At 44.3% G+C, this 15,556-nt stretch overlaps 1 protein-coding gene and 1 non-coding gene across 35 annotated transcripts in view; one reads left to right on the forward strand and one right to left on the reverse strand.

Annotated features, from left to right (window-relative positions):
• Cacna1c (calcium voltage-gated channel subunit alpha1 C) overlaps positions 1 to 15,556 on the forward strand; it is a 656,696-nt gene that overhangs the window by 388,690 nt on the left and 252,450 nt on the right. The gene's annotated exons all lie outside the window — the stretch shown is intronic.
• On the reverse strand, positions 2,569 to 2,673 carry LOC146895272 (U6 spliceosomal RNA). The gene has a single exon (XR_015001083.1). It is a non-coding gene; the product is annotated as a U6 spliceosomal RNA (small nuclear RNA).

Genomic DNA, 15,556 nt, shown 5'->3' on the forward strand with positions numbered 1-15,556 from the left:
CCCCTAGAGAAATTTCAAAACCAAAACACTAATTTACATGAAAAGCTGTAAAGAAAGCAGTTGAAAAGTACATTCATAAGAATTTATTACACTTTCAAAAATTTAATACACGTGTTCTTAACAATTAGTCTTGGATTATTCATGAAAACTTCATAAAGCATTACACAAAATTAGCCATCATCTCATGGTATTTCTTTGCTAAATATTTTCCACTTGTAGTCTGTGAAATAATTTTTCAATGAAATATGGCAGTCTAAGGAAAATATATAATATTTTATAAATAAAACCATACTGTTCCAAGATACTATTTGATAACTAAACACTTCAGCAACTTTTTTCTTTTTTAAAAGTTTTACTTATTTTAACATATATTTTTAATTTATTCTTGGAGAATTTTCGTACGTGTATACGATGTGTCTTGATCATTTTAACCACCACTTCTCTCTCCACCTCTCCCATGGTCCTCCCATGTCATCTCTGAACTTCACGCCCTTTTTTCAGCCCACTGATTATGGTTGGTGCTGACTTTATGTTTAATGGACTAAGTCATCCACTGGAGGCGGTAAGCCTACCCTACCAAGGACCAGCTCCCTGAAGGAAACTGACTCCCTCCCCCAGCAGTTGCCAACTACCAATAGCTTCTCCTCCCCCTCCCCCCCATCCATGCTGGAATTTTGACTGGCTTGATCTTGTGCGAGTCTTATGTGGGAAACAACAACCACTCTGAGTTCCTCTGTCCGGTGGACATGTCGTGTCCAGAAACCACTGTTTCATATCTGCTACATATTTTTATAGAACATGCATGTTAGGTAAGTATAAAAAGAAATCACCAAAGCAGAAAGAGCTAAAAAAAAAAAAAAAAAAAAAAAAAAAAAAAAAAAAAAAAAAAAAAAAACCTCAAACACATGGGATTTAATTTATTTTTGACTGCTGTGCTTGGTACATGAAATAATCAAGCAATTCATTCTTACTCTATCTTTGTTTTTCTGTTTGTTCTCAGATTGCTTGAAATATTCAAATAGATATAAAGCATGTAGCAAAAATAAACAGCAGGTAACTTTACAAACAATGGAATGTGAGCTGTTTCTCCCTTGATCCAGAGTAAATGGGTCACAGCATTTTCTTTTTTTTAAAAAAAAATTATTTATTTTACATACCAACTACAGTTCCTCCTCCATTCTCCCCCAACCCATACCCTACTCCTCAGAAGGGGTAAGGCCTCCCAAAAGGAGTCAAGAAAACCTGGCACATTCAGTTGAGGCAGGACCAAGCTCCTCCCTGCTGCATCAAGACTGAGCATGGCATCCCACCACATGGAATGGGCTCTAAGAAGCCAACTCATACAGCAGGGACAGATTCTGGTCCACTGCCAGGGGCACGGCATCTTCTGAAGGACCACTGCTGCAGCTGTGAACCAAGGTCTGCACCCTGAGACGGACTGCTCACAGAAACGCAAGATTCTAATGTGTATCAGTGGGGTATTTGTCCCACAACCCTGAAGTGCTCCAGACCTTAAAATATCTGTAGCAACTACACCTGTGGCCGGAACCAGTTGGTCCTTTTATTCCCTATCAAATCAAACAGAAAGATAACCCCTCGTGTATGTCTAAAGTATCACGCCAGCTGCATGGAGGCACACTTCTTTAATCCAAGCATTTGGGAGACATAGACAGACAGATCTCTGTGAGTCCCATGTCAATATAATTTACAAAGTAAGTTTAGGACCAGCCAGGACTATGATCCTATCTCAAGAAAAAAAAAATTGCTCTGCAAAATATAACTTGCATAAAAATTCCATATACCCTGACTGGGCATTTCAAGTTGGAAACATTAACTCCCTAAATGTTAACTGGCTCTATTCCTCTAATATTTAACATGAAAACCTCATGAAAAACATAGAAATTTAAATAGAAGTAATAGAATCTCGTAACTCATAAAAAAATAATTGTTATAAATTGTAAGCCAAAACTATCTGTGGGACAGCTCAAATGACCTTGTACTGTAAATTTTAGAATGAACCGGACAAAAAGCAGAAGGCTGGTTAATGACTTATTTCCCTGCTCCCACTTCACCTCTGCGGGTGTCCGGTGCCTGCAGTCAGGTTACCTGTCAGTAACCGTATTCCTCTCGTGCTGTCTCAGTATGACTCTTGACTTGATGTAGCAAGTTTAGCAATGGCTACTTCAAAAATCTGCTTTACAAGAGAGCAAGCATCATCTCCGGAGTTCAGAGGCAGATGTCGCAACCCTGAAGGGTCATGCCCAGCTGGAGAGGATGGATTGCATATCCTCTTTGCTGTCCAGTTCCTTTCTCTTCATCACCAGCAGAAACCTCAGGCAGTAATGGCAGTAATCTCCCTTTATTTTCTAATAGAAACCCTGGGGATTGAGAACTCTTCCAAAGAGACTGTGCATCATCGCAAATACCTCCAAGCTCAGTCTCAAGTTATTGTGTTCTTGAACCATCTGTTGCTTTTTCTCAGCGCCTTCTGTATTTTGCTCAGTACTTAAGATGGCTCTTCAAAATGACCTTCAGGCTCCTGCAGCATTTTTTTCTAAATTAGATACTAAGAATATAGGCTACTGCACAAGTTGGCATGCCATCCTTGCACAGGGCCATGTGCGTATCTGAGTCTTGTTCCAGTTTTAGTATATGTGCTGCTGAACCAAGCATAGTTGCTTTTGTTTTGTTTTTTATGGTGCTCAGCTGTAGTTTTCCTTCCCTAGGCAGAGGGAAAGGTAAGAGAAGCCCAGGGAGGGTAAGCAGGATGGACTATCATCCACCAATAGGAGCCACTGAAGGACAGACAGCACCATATGATAGCAGCGTTCTTGAGATCTCCGGATTCGAGTAGAATCCTTCCTAGACTTAGCAAAAAAATCAGTTTGGGGAGTTTATTGCAAGAATGAGTCCCCGCAAGTTATGTCCGTGTCCCATGAAACTCTTATGGGATCTGCTTCATCCCATTTGTGAAGGGGCTGAAAATGTTCAGTTTTAGAGTCTGGGAGACAGCTCCCTGGGCAAAGAAAGATGGGGAAACAGCTTCATCTTCAGTGAGAAGTTGCTTCCATTGTCTTGAAACACACACATATACAGTGTGGATTCCTAGGGCAAGGGAGCCTCCCCACCTGCAGCAGGGTGTGATGTGAGTCACAGAGGAAGTTAAAGAGAAAACGGGGGGGGGGGGGAGAAAAAAGCATCAGCAAGGCCCAGGGGGAGGGAATGAGACTCCGGGCTGGAAAAGGATTCAGGGTTCTGCTGAACTGCCTCGCTCCATGCATGGGAAGATAGCCTGTCCAGACTCCAAGCTGGCTGCCCATAGGAGGCAAGGACAAAGTACTGTTGTCCTCGAGTGCCCCATCCTATTTCCTGCCTCCCCCTCTTAGCAAACCTCATGGTTTAGTTCAGAAGAGCTTTTGGAGGATGGGGCCTTCAGAAACCACCTTCCTCGGTCTTCTCAGTGGTCACCAACAGAGAAGTCAGTGCCTGCAGCCTGTCATTGTCCAACAGTCTGTCTGTCATCCCCTCTCTTCTCCACCCTCTCCGGACCTCCTTTACCTGCATAGCTGCTGCTGCCAGGACTAGCCTCCCTGCCCCCTCAGCCAACCCGAATGTCAGAGAAGCAAGGGGGTCTCTCTGCTAAAGCACATCCTGGAGGCGCTTGCTACTGTTTAAGCCTTCAGTCTGTCGGCAGCTTCAGCTGCTCCTTCTGCGTCTGTCCAACTACTTAACGGGGCTTACACATCAGCGGTGCTGGCCTGAGGTGCACATTTCAGTCACCTGGGGCTCCTTTCGAAACTACCAATGCCTGTGCCTAACCCCCGTTGACTCCACATAGTTGCAACTGGTTTGAACTCACGGTGTGTAATATACACAGCGGAGCTATCCCTGAATGGCCTACGACAGCCAATGATTAAAGTTTCAGGACTCATGCAATTGGGTTGTTAAATGCAGCCATTGTTAAAATTAAATTATATAGCTTTCCTCTTGGCAGTGTACAGTGGTGCGATGGTGGATGCAAATTTTCAGGAAGAGGAAATTGGTTGCTAATGGCATCTCTGAAGCTGACTGGATGAGCTGCTCACATAGGCGCTAGCCGAAGATGGCTGCTCTGGAGGTGAAGTCTGAGGCACAATGACTGGGACAGAAATCAGTCTTAAGCACTAGGATACAGAACGGTCTGGATGAGATGGGTCAGTGGATCTGGGAATTGATTGCGGTAGTCCAGAAAGTCTTGTTTTCTCTGAGGACAAAGTAGAGCATGAGGATGACTCCAAGAGGCTCTTTGACGAGGCTGGCCTCTGTGCAAAGGGATTGCTGTGGTGTGCTGTGCTTCATCATGGAGAGTTCAGCCAAGGGCTAACCCTGTTGTATCTGGGGGAACTCTAAGGACTGATGGCTAAATTCACGTAGATGGTCTGGTGTCCCCGTTCACTACTACACTAATGCAGCTTTATGTCCTGCTCAAAGTGTGGCCTGGGACCCAGGCGGTAAGATTGGCCTTAAGAATTCCTTGCCATACCACATGAACAGCATGGAAACCAAAGATAAGATTCTGCCCACCACTCCTGTTTCAGAACAAAATTTAAAGCTGCCTGCCATGCCTGAGGCAGTCCCTTTAGCATAACACAGTCTCCCTAGCAACTATAGTTTGAGTCTGGATATTAACATGTAAAGACATTTCTTCAGAGAAATGCAAATCAAAACAACTCTGAGGTTCCATTTACACCTATAAGAATGGCCAAGATCAAAAACACTGATGACAACTTATGCTGGAGAGGTTGTGGGGAAAAGGGAACACTTCTGCATTGCTGGTGGGAATGTAAACTGGTATAGCCCCTTTGGATATCAGTGTGGCGATTTCTCAGAAAATTAGGAAACAACCTTCCTCAAGATCCAGTAATACCACTTTTGGGTATATATCCAAAGGATGCTCAATTGTACCACAAGGACATGTGCTCAACTATGTTCATAGCAGCTTTGTTTGTCATAGCCAGAACCTGAAAACACCTAAATGCCCCTCAACCGAAGAATGTATAAGGAAAATGTGGTACATTTACACAGTGGAGTACTACACAGGAAAAAAAATGACATCTTGAAATTTGCAGGCAAATGGATGGAACTAGAAAACATCATTTTGAGTGATGTGACCCAGACCCAGAAAGACAGTTATCATATGTACTCCCTCATAAGTCGTTTTAAAACATAAAGCAAAGAAAACCAACCCACATATCACAACCCTTGAGAACCTTAAGAGAGACATACATGGATCTAATCTACATGGGAAGTAGAAAAAGACAAAATCTCCTGAGTAAATTGGGAGCATGGGGACCATGGGAGAGGGTTGAAGGACAGGGCAGAAGCAGGGAGGGGTGCAGAGAAAAATGTTTAGCTCAATAAAATAAATTTTTAAAAAATGTAAAGATATTTAACAAAATTTTACACAAAGACATATATATATATATAAATCATATAAATGTATAGTTTAACAAATGATATTTTAAAAGGGTGATAATGTTCAGGAGTCGTATTGACTGTGCTCTTAGGATTATTTACAGTGGTTTGAGTCTGTAGGTGGGAATATTACAGTCTGCTACTGCTACTCATCCCTCCTGACTCTCCCTCAGGGACAGATCATTGGTAGCTTGAAGCTGACCATGGTAGAAATATTAATACCATGGAAACTGGAAAATGCTGCCCTAGTGAACAACTACACACATGCGTGTACCATGTACACACACATACAAATGCGCCTATAGCACCTGTGTACCAGCTGCAGAATCATCACACACACACACACACACACACACACACACACACACATATATACAAAACCTGTCTATGTGGATAGAACTTGGCATAATTTAAAAATATTTTTTCCAATTGACTGTAATGAGCAGCCAGAGTTAAGAGACTCCGGTCAGAGCCTGGCTTTTGCATTCCTCCCTTACCTCTTGGAAACCCTGTGCTTCATCTTCCTTCTGTCCAGTGACCCACAACTACCTGTAGTGACTCAGATGCATCCCATTCCTCTTGTTAATGTATTTTCACTCCACGACATGATGTGGATTCTTCTGCCTGAAACTCTCACTACCTCCTATTTGCATGATAAGTTCCTGCCAGGAAGACCAGCAACTTTAAGGATCTGAAATAAATTGATGAGAGCCTTTGAAAAGTAAAGAGAGCTGGCCTAAGGAGTCAGTCAGGGGCCAGGATAAAAGGTTCTTGAAAGGCAGCTTCAGAAGTCTGATCTGAATCCTCAGAGAAGTGAGACACCACCATGGTATAAATCAGATCTTATTAGAACTCACCTAGAACTGGACATGCTGGCATACATAATTCATCCTATCACTTCAGAGAAGAAGGAGGTACATCTCTGTGAGTTTGAGGGTAACCTGGTCTACATAGTATATTCCAGGCCACCCAGGTCATACGACTTCAATTAAAAGAGGAATAAGTTCTAGAAAACAGATGTGTAGAATGACAACTATGGTTAATAAAAGCACATACTTGGAAATTTTCTGCAGACAAATACTGCTTCTACCATACACACAAAGGTAAAGCTATGTAAGTGGTGGATATGAGAAGCGGCTTGATTGTGACAATGACTTCACAGTGTATAGCTATCCAAACATCAAGTTATGCACCTCAGTCATATGTAGCATTAATTAGACCTCCAAAAAGCTGAGGTCATGCGAACCAGAATCATGGAACGTGAGAATTAGATTTGGTGGTGAAGTTGAGGGAAGAATGAAGAACCTGGGATAGTCAGGGGGAGCTGGCTAGTTCATGGTTTATCTTTAGATTGGTAGGTTGGCCATGTCTATGACATCTTCAAGTGCAGCAGAGTGGTTCCATTGTTCATCTTTGGGTTGGTAAGTTGGCTATGTCTATAACATCTTCAAGTGCAGCAGAGGGGTTCCATTGTTGTTCCTCAGGTTCATCAGGATGGCCATGTCTATGATGTCTTCAACTGCAGATGATGGGTTCCATTGTTGACCTTTGGCTTCATCAGGTTGGCCATATCTATGACATCTGTGGATGGTTTCATGGCTATCTTTGGGTTAGTGAAGTTGGCTATGTTTATTACACAACCAAGTACAACAGATTTTTTTTTATTGTGAACTCAGATGGGAGAGGTATAATAGAGAAACACTGATGTGGGATTCCCCTCTGTATGCTGTGATTATGTTTTATTATCTGGATCATCAGCTTCTGGGTAGCAACTGAAGCCACAGGAATAATGGCTGTGCATCATCTGGGAAGAATGACGAGAATATGAGGAGTTTGGACTTCTAGGGCATCACATTGAATAAATGCCATTGTAGGAAGAGACCAACAAATGAAGTAGGTGGAAAGAAGGGAAGAAAAGTAGGGATTATGCAGTCATGGACACTCCGAAATACAATAGTATGAGATTAGCAAGTGATAAACAAGCTCTCCTGTTCTTCTGCAAAGCAGGGAAAGAAAGGCTGTAGGCGGAGTTTTCCTGTCCCAAACACCTGCTCTCAAATAAACAACACGAAGACAAGATTACTTATAAGGAAATGTTGACCAATATCTCAGGCTTATTGCTAACTAGCTCTTACAACTTAATCCATTTCTATTAATCTGTGTCCTGCCCCAAGGCTCATGACTTTTACCTCTATCCCATTTTCTGTGTCTGACTCATTCTCCTTCTGACTGGTGACTCCTCCCACTCCACCCTTCTTCTTCCCAGCATTCTCAGTTTGACTTTCCTGCCTAACCTTATCTTGTTTAACTCTTGTCCAGTCAGCTTGATTATTAAACCAGTCATAGCAACATCTATTTCCACAGTGTACAGAAGGATTATTCCACAGCAGGAGGTAAAGCCTTCGCTACTGTATCTTCAAACACAGTGGGCCCAGGATGAAAGTATGCCAGGATGCCAATGGGCACACAGACTGGAGGCCAGAAAATGCTACTTCTGTGTGGAGAGGAAGTGGGCTGTGGATACAGTCATCCAGACTCCTCCTTAGCTGGGAAGCAGAGGTGAAGGAAAAGAGATTTTCAGAGGTGAGGGAAAAGAGATTTAAGATGAAAGGCTTTTTTTTCTACTTTGTTGTCTTTGTTTTATGATAGAGAAAGCAAGCTGTCTAAATTTTGAGTAGAGAGAGAGATTGTTAACTTGCCCTCTGTGAATGAAGGAGAGTGACCTTTTGAAGTAATCGATGCCACATTTTATAACCCCCTATGTTTAACCTGATAAACATTTAGGATTGTCACAAATGTTTCCTGGCTTTGCCTCATTTTGTTGATAAATGTTTCTGCAGACTGCCGGTTAGCTGTCCACACTTTGGGCCTTTGTTTTTCTTTTCATTGACAGGTTTAAAAAAAACAACTCTTCCTGTCACCAGCCTCTGGGAGGCAGTATATTCTGTGCGTTCCCTCCTGCTCTGGCCTCTCTGGCAATCAGCTACTATTCTCTTTAACTCTTATGGGCCTGAGTCACTGTTCCTTCTGTCTTTGCTGGGCAAGCTCCAGTTTGTGCCTGGTTCTTTTATTTCTCATTTATCAGCGTGAAGAGAAAACTGCCTCCAGGCTGAGGAAGTTAAAATGGCTGGTTTTTTAAAAAATTCTCTAAAACATACTTCTAGAAATCATAGACTCTCGGAAGCTTGTAGCTGGAGATAAAAGGTCATCTGACCTTTTCTGTACTTCCGGGCAGATCTATTTGTAATCTGTTTACCATCAACAGATCATCTTCTTTAAGAATTTTTTATCATAAAAGACTCCACGGACCCAAGCTTTATAACTAAGGCAACTATATAATTTAGCCCTTAAATGGGGATACTTGTAAGAATTAAGTAGAATATCAGGACAATTGATGTATCTGGGGACTATTCTGAGCTAGCTGGGACATACGGTCACCTTACCTATGACGGATATGCTCTCTGACCTATAGAGCAGAGTCTCATTTTGGCTTATGTTTGACATTTGGGGCTAATAATTGAGCACTGCCTGTGGATTAGGATTGTTCTACCTTCTGAGGCCAAAATGAATGAGATACATCCCTTGTATTGAAAGTTTGTTGAGAAAGAAAGATAAAATTTCCATAATTAAGTTTGATGCGCTTTGATAGGCTTTGTGGGGGAAAAGATGCATTGGAAAATTCTCTAGTTACTCTTCTGCTGCTGTGATAAGCAAACTGGAGAGGAATGGGTTTGTTTGGCTTAGGCTTTTCATAGTTACTACAGTAACTCTTTCCATTGGATAATTAGCCGTTGTGTAGCCATATAACTTAATTTCTGTGTTTTTAAAGCTATGTGTTCATGAGGAAAATTGGGCAGTTGCAATTCAGTCTCTTCTAGGAAGTTACAGAAGCCCAACGAGCTTCCTAGCTGTCTGGACCCTTTTAAGAAGGTCTTGTTATCAGTAGGAAGAAAAGTATCCAATTTCCCAGGACCTTGGATGTGTCCATTTGTTGGCAGTAGATTTCTGAGAGACCATTTGTTGGCCAAGAGCATACTTTTCATTCCTTCCTAATGCAGCATTCCCAGTCATCTCTTACTGGGAATTTGTCTCTGGGTGGTTTTATGTCTCTGAGAGAATTATGTTTTTAAAAGTAACAATCTCTTTTGTATTGTTCTTTGTACACAAGTAGCTAGTATCCACGGGAGCAGGCACAATATTTTGGGTACAATATTCTGCCTTCCGCTTTGGTACCAGCCGTTACCTGTGTGGGATTGATTTATGAAAACAGTCAGTATACTGTGGTAATTATCAGAGGGAGTTTCTTAAGGAACATCTGGCCTTTGTTATATTACTTAGATTCCTGAGACAATCTACAGTTTTTAAGAGTCTGTGGCATTGCTCAATCACTAGCTTCTATAAGCCCTTTGGTATTAGTGCAATGGAGTACTTCCCACTCTTTGGGCACCAATACATAGCTCTCAGCCAAAGCTTACTGGTGTGTATCTATAAGCCCTTCTGTATATGTGCTACTTTTATTGACTAATGAATAAAGGGGCCTCTTTGTCCAGTGATAGGGCAGAATAGAGCTAGGCAGGGAAAACTAAGCTAAATGCTGGGAGAAAATAGGCAGAGTCAGTGAGACACCATTTAGCCACTGCAAGAGACAGATGCAGGAAGCTTGCCGGTAAACCGCGAGTCTCGTGGTAGAATATAAAATAATAGAAATGGGTTAATTTAAGATATAAGAGCTAGCTAGCAATACGCTTAAGTGATTGGCCAAGTAGTGTTTTAATTAATACAGTTTATGTGTGATTATTTCAGGTCTGGGCAGCTGGAAAATCAACGCGCAGCCTCTGACTACAGCTTACCCCAATAGCTTCTTCTGAATTAACAGTCCATTCAGTTCAGGGCCCCATGTCATAGCCAGAAACTCACACTGAAACTTCAGCTTCCACAGAAGCCTGGTCTCATTGGGAGCAGCAAGACCCCCAGACACTGCTGTGCTGTCTGGCAAACTAGAAATCCAGCCTGACTGAGGGAGCCTCTTTAAGTGAGCACTGGCTGAGCTGAGGAGGGACAAGCAGTATGAAGTGATTACTAGCTCTGGCTATGGACAGTGGGCGTGTCTTCAGCAAGACTGGCCCCTCGGTGTCTCCTCCAGAGAAGGCCCTGGACCCAACAGTCAGCTTGTATACAGGGACAATCGCTGCTGTCCTGCCCATGTTTCTGCAATGCTGCCAACTAGATGCATGATCTTGAGCAGGCTGTGAGTGGGACGGACCCAGATTTTGTCCCTACCCCTTAGATGGTCCAGAGCAAACCTGTGGACTTCTGTGAGCCTGTTTCTGGTTTATGTGAGATGAGGGGAGCTATTATTTCTCAGGGCTGTTTCAGAATTCAATGATGCATGTCAAATGCCTGAAACAGATGCTCTGACGGCACTCGTTCCCTGTTCTCTCGTGTTTAAATCCTTTCGGGTACTGATTTTCTTGCCTACTAGGGCAGATGATTTAACATTCTGTTGTCCACAGCCCTTTGGAGAACGGTTGCATCTCTAAATTGCCTGGGAAGGGAGGCAGAGAGAAAAGCTACACAATTCTCCAAGAATTCAAAGGCCACTCAGTGATGGTCCAGGTTGGAAGCTGGGGCCCTGTAGTCTAGTCTTAACATCACCTTGTTTCTGATGAGGCTGCTCTGGTGTGTACCCTGGTACCACCTCCCATCTCATGGGAAAAATCTGGACTTGGCCATGATAAATATCACATTAGAATCTAAGGCCTATGAAAAAGTAATTGTGGCTAATAAAAGAAAAAGATCTCCATTCTTGATGCATAGGGAAGAGGCAGGATGAATGTGAGATGCTCCAGGGAGCCCTTTAAACTGTAAGCCTTTGTTTTAAAACTTATAAAAAGCCTCTTGATGCCTAGAGAGAACAGCCATTTTCTCTCCTTGGCAACACTGGTATCCTCCGGTTTACTGGGTGCACAAATTGAAGAGTTTTCTATGCTGGGACACCCTGGCTTCTGCAGGGTTCTCCTCTGGAGTCCAGAGATGCCCTGCATGGGAGTGAACAGAGCCCAGCAGAAAGGGCTGCAGAAGTGGAGAGGAACACGTGAAACAGTACCAGCCAGCCTGCCACTGGTGTGGGCGGGGGGATGCCCTCTGTAACTAGTCTGTGAGCTTAGACCCCAGTGCAAGGCCAGCCTACCACTGGTGGGGGTGTCCCTCTGTAACTAGTCTGTGACCCCTGTGCAAGGCCAGCCTGCCACTGGTGGGGGTGTCCCTCTGTAGCTAGTCTGTGACCCCCGTGCAAGGCCAGCCTGACACTGGTGGGGGTGTCCCTCTGTAACTAGTCTGTGACCCCCATGCAAGGCCAGCCTGACACTGGTGGGGGTGTCCCTCTGTAGCTAGTCTGTGACCCCCGTGCAAGGCCAGCCTGACACTGGTGGGGGTGTCCCTCTGTAACTAGTCTGTGACCCCTGTGCAAGGCCAGCCTGCCAGTGTCGCATATTGCCAGCTTGCCTCATTCTGTGCATTTTTGCTTTCTGTTTTCTTGTTATCCTAATGACATTTCCATGTGACAAGTTCCACCTTTATCGAGCTCAGTAAAGGGAAAGGGACCTTTTATTCACCAGCGTTGAAGACAGCAGGAATCAGTGTACCCTTAATGGACAGAGGTTGTAGTTACAATGAAGGTGAGATTTTTCTAAGGTGAACTGTGTCTTTCACTTGACCTGAAACCTCCTCTGTATTCCTCACAGGGAGGGAACCCCAGAGCACCTTTATAAGACCTGTGGTTTAGAAAGGGAAGGCAGTGGGTAGGGTGCTGACTCCACTTCCTCCTCAGTATTTGCATTAGCACAGGCCTGAGCCACAGGCAGCTCTGCTGCCAACATCTGCCTCTCTGAGAGCGTATAGTGTTGTATACCTCAGGCTGGTGTAGGGAACTGTGTCTTCAGATACTAATTTGTCAGGGTCTGTGATGAGTAGACCCTGCCGCTCAGAGGCCTGGCTTTATGGCCATCTGCTCTCCTGACACTGGACTTCAGCAGTATACGGCTGGCCAGTTGAACGTGTGTTAATGTTATCTTCTGGACAGTTTGGGCCATTGAGTCCAACTTGAAAGTACAGGACCTCTCAAGATGAGTGCTTTGGCTGAGTTAGGGCAACTCCCTGGGGTTGTCTTTGTTGAACTGGGTATGCCTGAGTGTCTCTGTTCCCAGTGTTCCGAGAAGCAGAGGGGAAGAAAGAGATAACAAGAAGCCTTGCCTTGGGAAATGCCGGAATCTGGGCAGCCGAGTTATTCTTGCATGCAGCACAGCATAGGTCCCGAATCTGAAGGTGTGGATATCTGTTTAACAAGAGGGAGGATCGTTTTTCTCTTCCTGTGGTTTGGGAGCAGAAGGACCATCCAGGGGAACCCGTGGCTTACACAGGACTGATGGGGTCTCTGGCCTGGGAAATGTTCTGGCCTTGGAGTGGGCTGAACAGTGCCCTGCTTCCTGCGGCTCCTATGAGCCCGATGTGCTGTTGCTACCCGGACTAACCCTGTCACCACCTATTAAATTTTCTGGGGACCTAACCGCCCCAGCCTCCTGCTGACCCAGAGCTCTGGCATGAACTGGGCCTCCCCGACTATTTAATGTTTCATTAGTGGTTTTCCGAAGGCACAAGTCCAAGCTTGGCTGAACCTCTTCATTCAGAACTACAGGAACACTTAATAAAAACAAAGTGTTGAAGGCTCACCATCCCAGGAATCTGGTCCTTTAGGCGTCCCGGCTGGAGGCCTGGGAAGACTGGTGTGGTGTCTCAGCCACCTTCGCAGTGGGGCACTTTCGTGTCACACAGCTGTCCAGCTTATGGTGTTTCATAACTATTTTGGTATCCATAAGTACGCTGGCTAGTGTTATATCAGTTTGACACAGGCTAGAGTTGAGAGATGGGAACCTCAATTGAGAAAAAGCCTCCCTAAGATTAGGCCGTAGGGGCTGACCTGGGCTAGTGAGAGCTCACTTGCTCCGGACTGAAAGTGGGGGAACCTGCATAGGACCAAACTAGGCTCACTGAATGAGGGTGACAGTTGTGTGACTTGGGCTGTCTGTGGGACCACTGGCAGTGGGGCCAGGATTTATCCCTAGTGCTTGAACTGGTGTTTTGGAACCCAATGTTTTTGAAGGGATACCTTGCTTAACCTAGATGTAGGGGGGAGGTCCTCGGTCCCACCTTGAAGTGATGTGTCACTCTGAGGAGTGGACTGAGGGCTGGGGAAGGGGGAAGGTGGGGGGGGGGAGTGAGAGGAGGGGAGGGAGTAGAAATTGAGATAGGTATGTAAAATGAGAAAAGATTGTTTTTTCAAAAAATTAATTTTATTCTTTATTTTTTTAAACAAAAAAAGATTGGGTCTGTAGAGCATTTTTTTAATCAGTGATTGATGGGGGCAAGCCCAGCCCATTGTGGGTGGGGCTACCTCTGGACTGATAGTCCTGGATTCTAGAAGAAAGCAGGCTGAGCAAGACATGAGAAACAAGCTAGAAAGCAGCTCACCCTTCAGGGTCTCTGCATTGGGTCCTTCCCTGTTTGAGTTCCTGCCCTGACTTCCTTCAGTAATGAACAATGATGTGGAGGTGTAAGTCAAGTAAACCCTTTCCTCCCCTGCTAGCTTTTGGTCATGGTATTTTATCACAGCAATAGTGACTCTGATTAGGACAATGAGCCTCTTTGAATATCTGATGCAAGCTTTGGACTCTCCCTAGAAGAACATAGCTATGCACATGCATATAACATGTAACGTTGGGCTTGAAAATGCAAGTAAGTCACAAGCCAATGTCTAGGGTTAGCAATAGACTTGGGCTGGGAACCTGATGGATGCTAACCATAGCTTCTTCCAGACTTAGACATGCAGATGTGGAATGATACCACCAAGAACAGCAAATATCAGCTGTGATTTTCTGCTTTTGAAGTTTATTTGTCTAGAACTTCCAGGAGTCTGTGAGTTGTACAGTGTGGATAGATCACTCCACTCACTGCAGATGTGATGGGTATATGTCCTAGCTCAGTCATAAGAGGCCCTCTCCAGCCACAGTCACCCCACGGCAGCTGTGTAGAGACAAAGGCCATTTGAGTTTAGGGATGAACCACCTTAGTTGCAGCAGGGCCCAGGGCTGGTTTTGAACTTGTGCCACTGGCAGCAACCTAGCATGAAGGAAAACTCACAAACTTTGGAGGGGATAAACCTGAATTCAAACGCTCCTTGCTATTGGTTGATCCCCCGTAGCACTTGGCAAGTCTTGAGTCTGTAGCTCTGGATACCAGAAATTCGGGTGAACAACGTGCTTGGTATGAATGGTAGCTCAATAAACTAAGTGGTCAGTATTGGTAGACAGGAGTTATAAAGCCACTGAAGGTGGGGAAACACACCACTATGTGGGAATATGATCAGTGTTGGCAGGAGTTTTTCCACTGAACCTGAAGCTCAGGATTTAGGAGGAAGGGAGACCTTGGAAGGAAGGCGGAGTTAGAATATATGGCAGCCGTCTGTGAACAGCATGCCTTGTCCTGCAGGTATCCTATGTGGCAGGAAAGGCATTGAAGTCTGGGGGCCAAAAGAGATCGTGTGATAGTTAATCTTTTTCTAACCTTTATTTATGCATGCAGGAGGGCTTAGGGGATGTCCATGCGTGTAGCATGAGATCAAAGGACAACTTTCAGGGATTGGTTCTCTCCTTCCGTCCTGTGGATTCTGAGTTGTGAACTCAGGTTGCCAGACTTTTTGGCAAGTGTCTGTCCCTCTTGCACCACTCCACTAGCCCATGGGGGTTAGCCCTGATTGACAGTTGACTGGGTTGAGCGTTCCCCAGGAGATGATTAGTACAGCATATCTCGAGGAATGTCAGTGAGGGTATTTCTGAAGGTGGAGTGATTGGGTCATGAGAGTCTGGCCTAATGAAGGCTTAGAATGAACCCCTTCTGTGAGTCCACTGACCAAAAAAAATTTTACTGAGTCTTGCTTCATGAAGTTTGTTTTATAAAAACAATAGTTTTTTGGTTTTTATTTGATCATCTCTAAACATAAAATTAACACATTGGCAAAGCTTTTCCAAATCCCTGCTCTGCATTGGGG

Source organism: Myodes glareolus, chromosome 3 (genome assembly GCF_982192425.1).
Source record: "Myodes glareolus chromosome 3, mMyoGla1.1, whole genome shotgun sequence".
NCBI lineage: Eukaryota > Metazoa > Chordata > Mammalia > Rodentia > Cricetidae > Myodes > Myodes glareolus.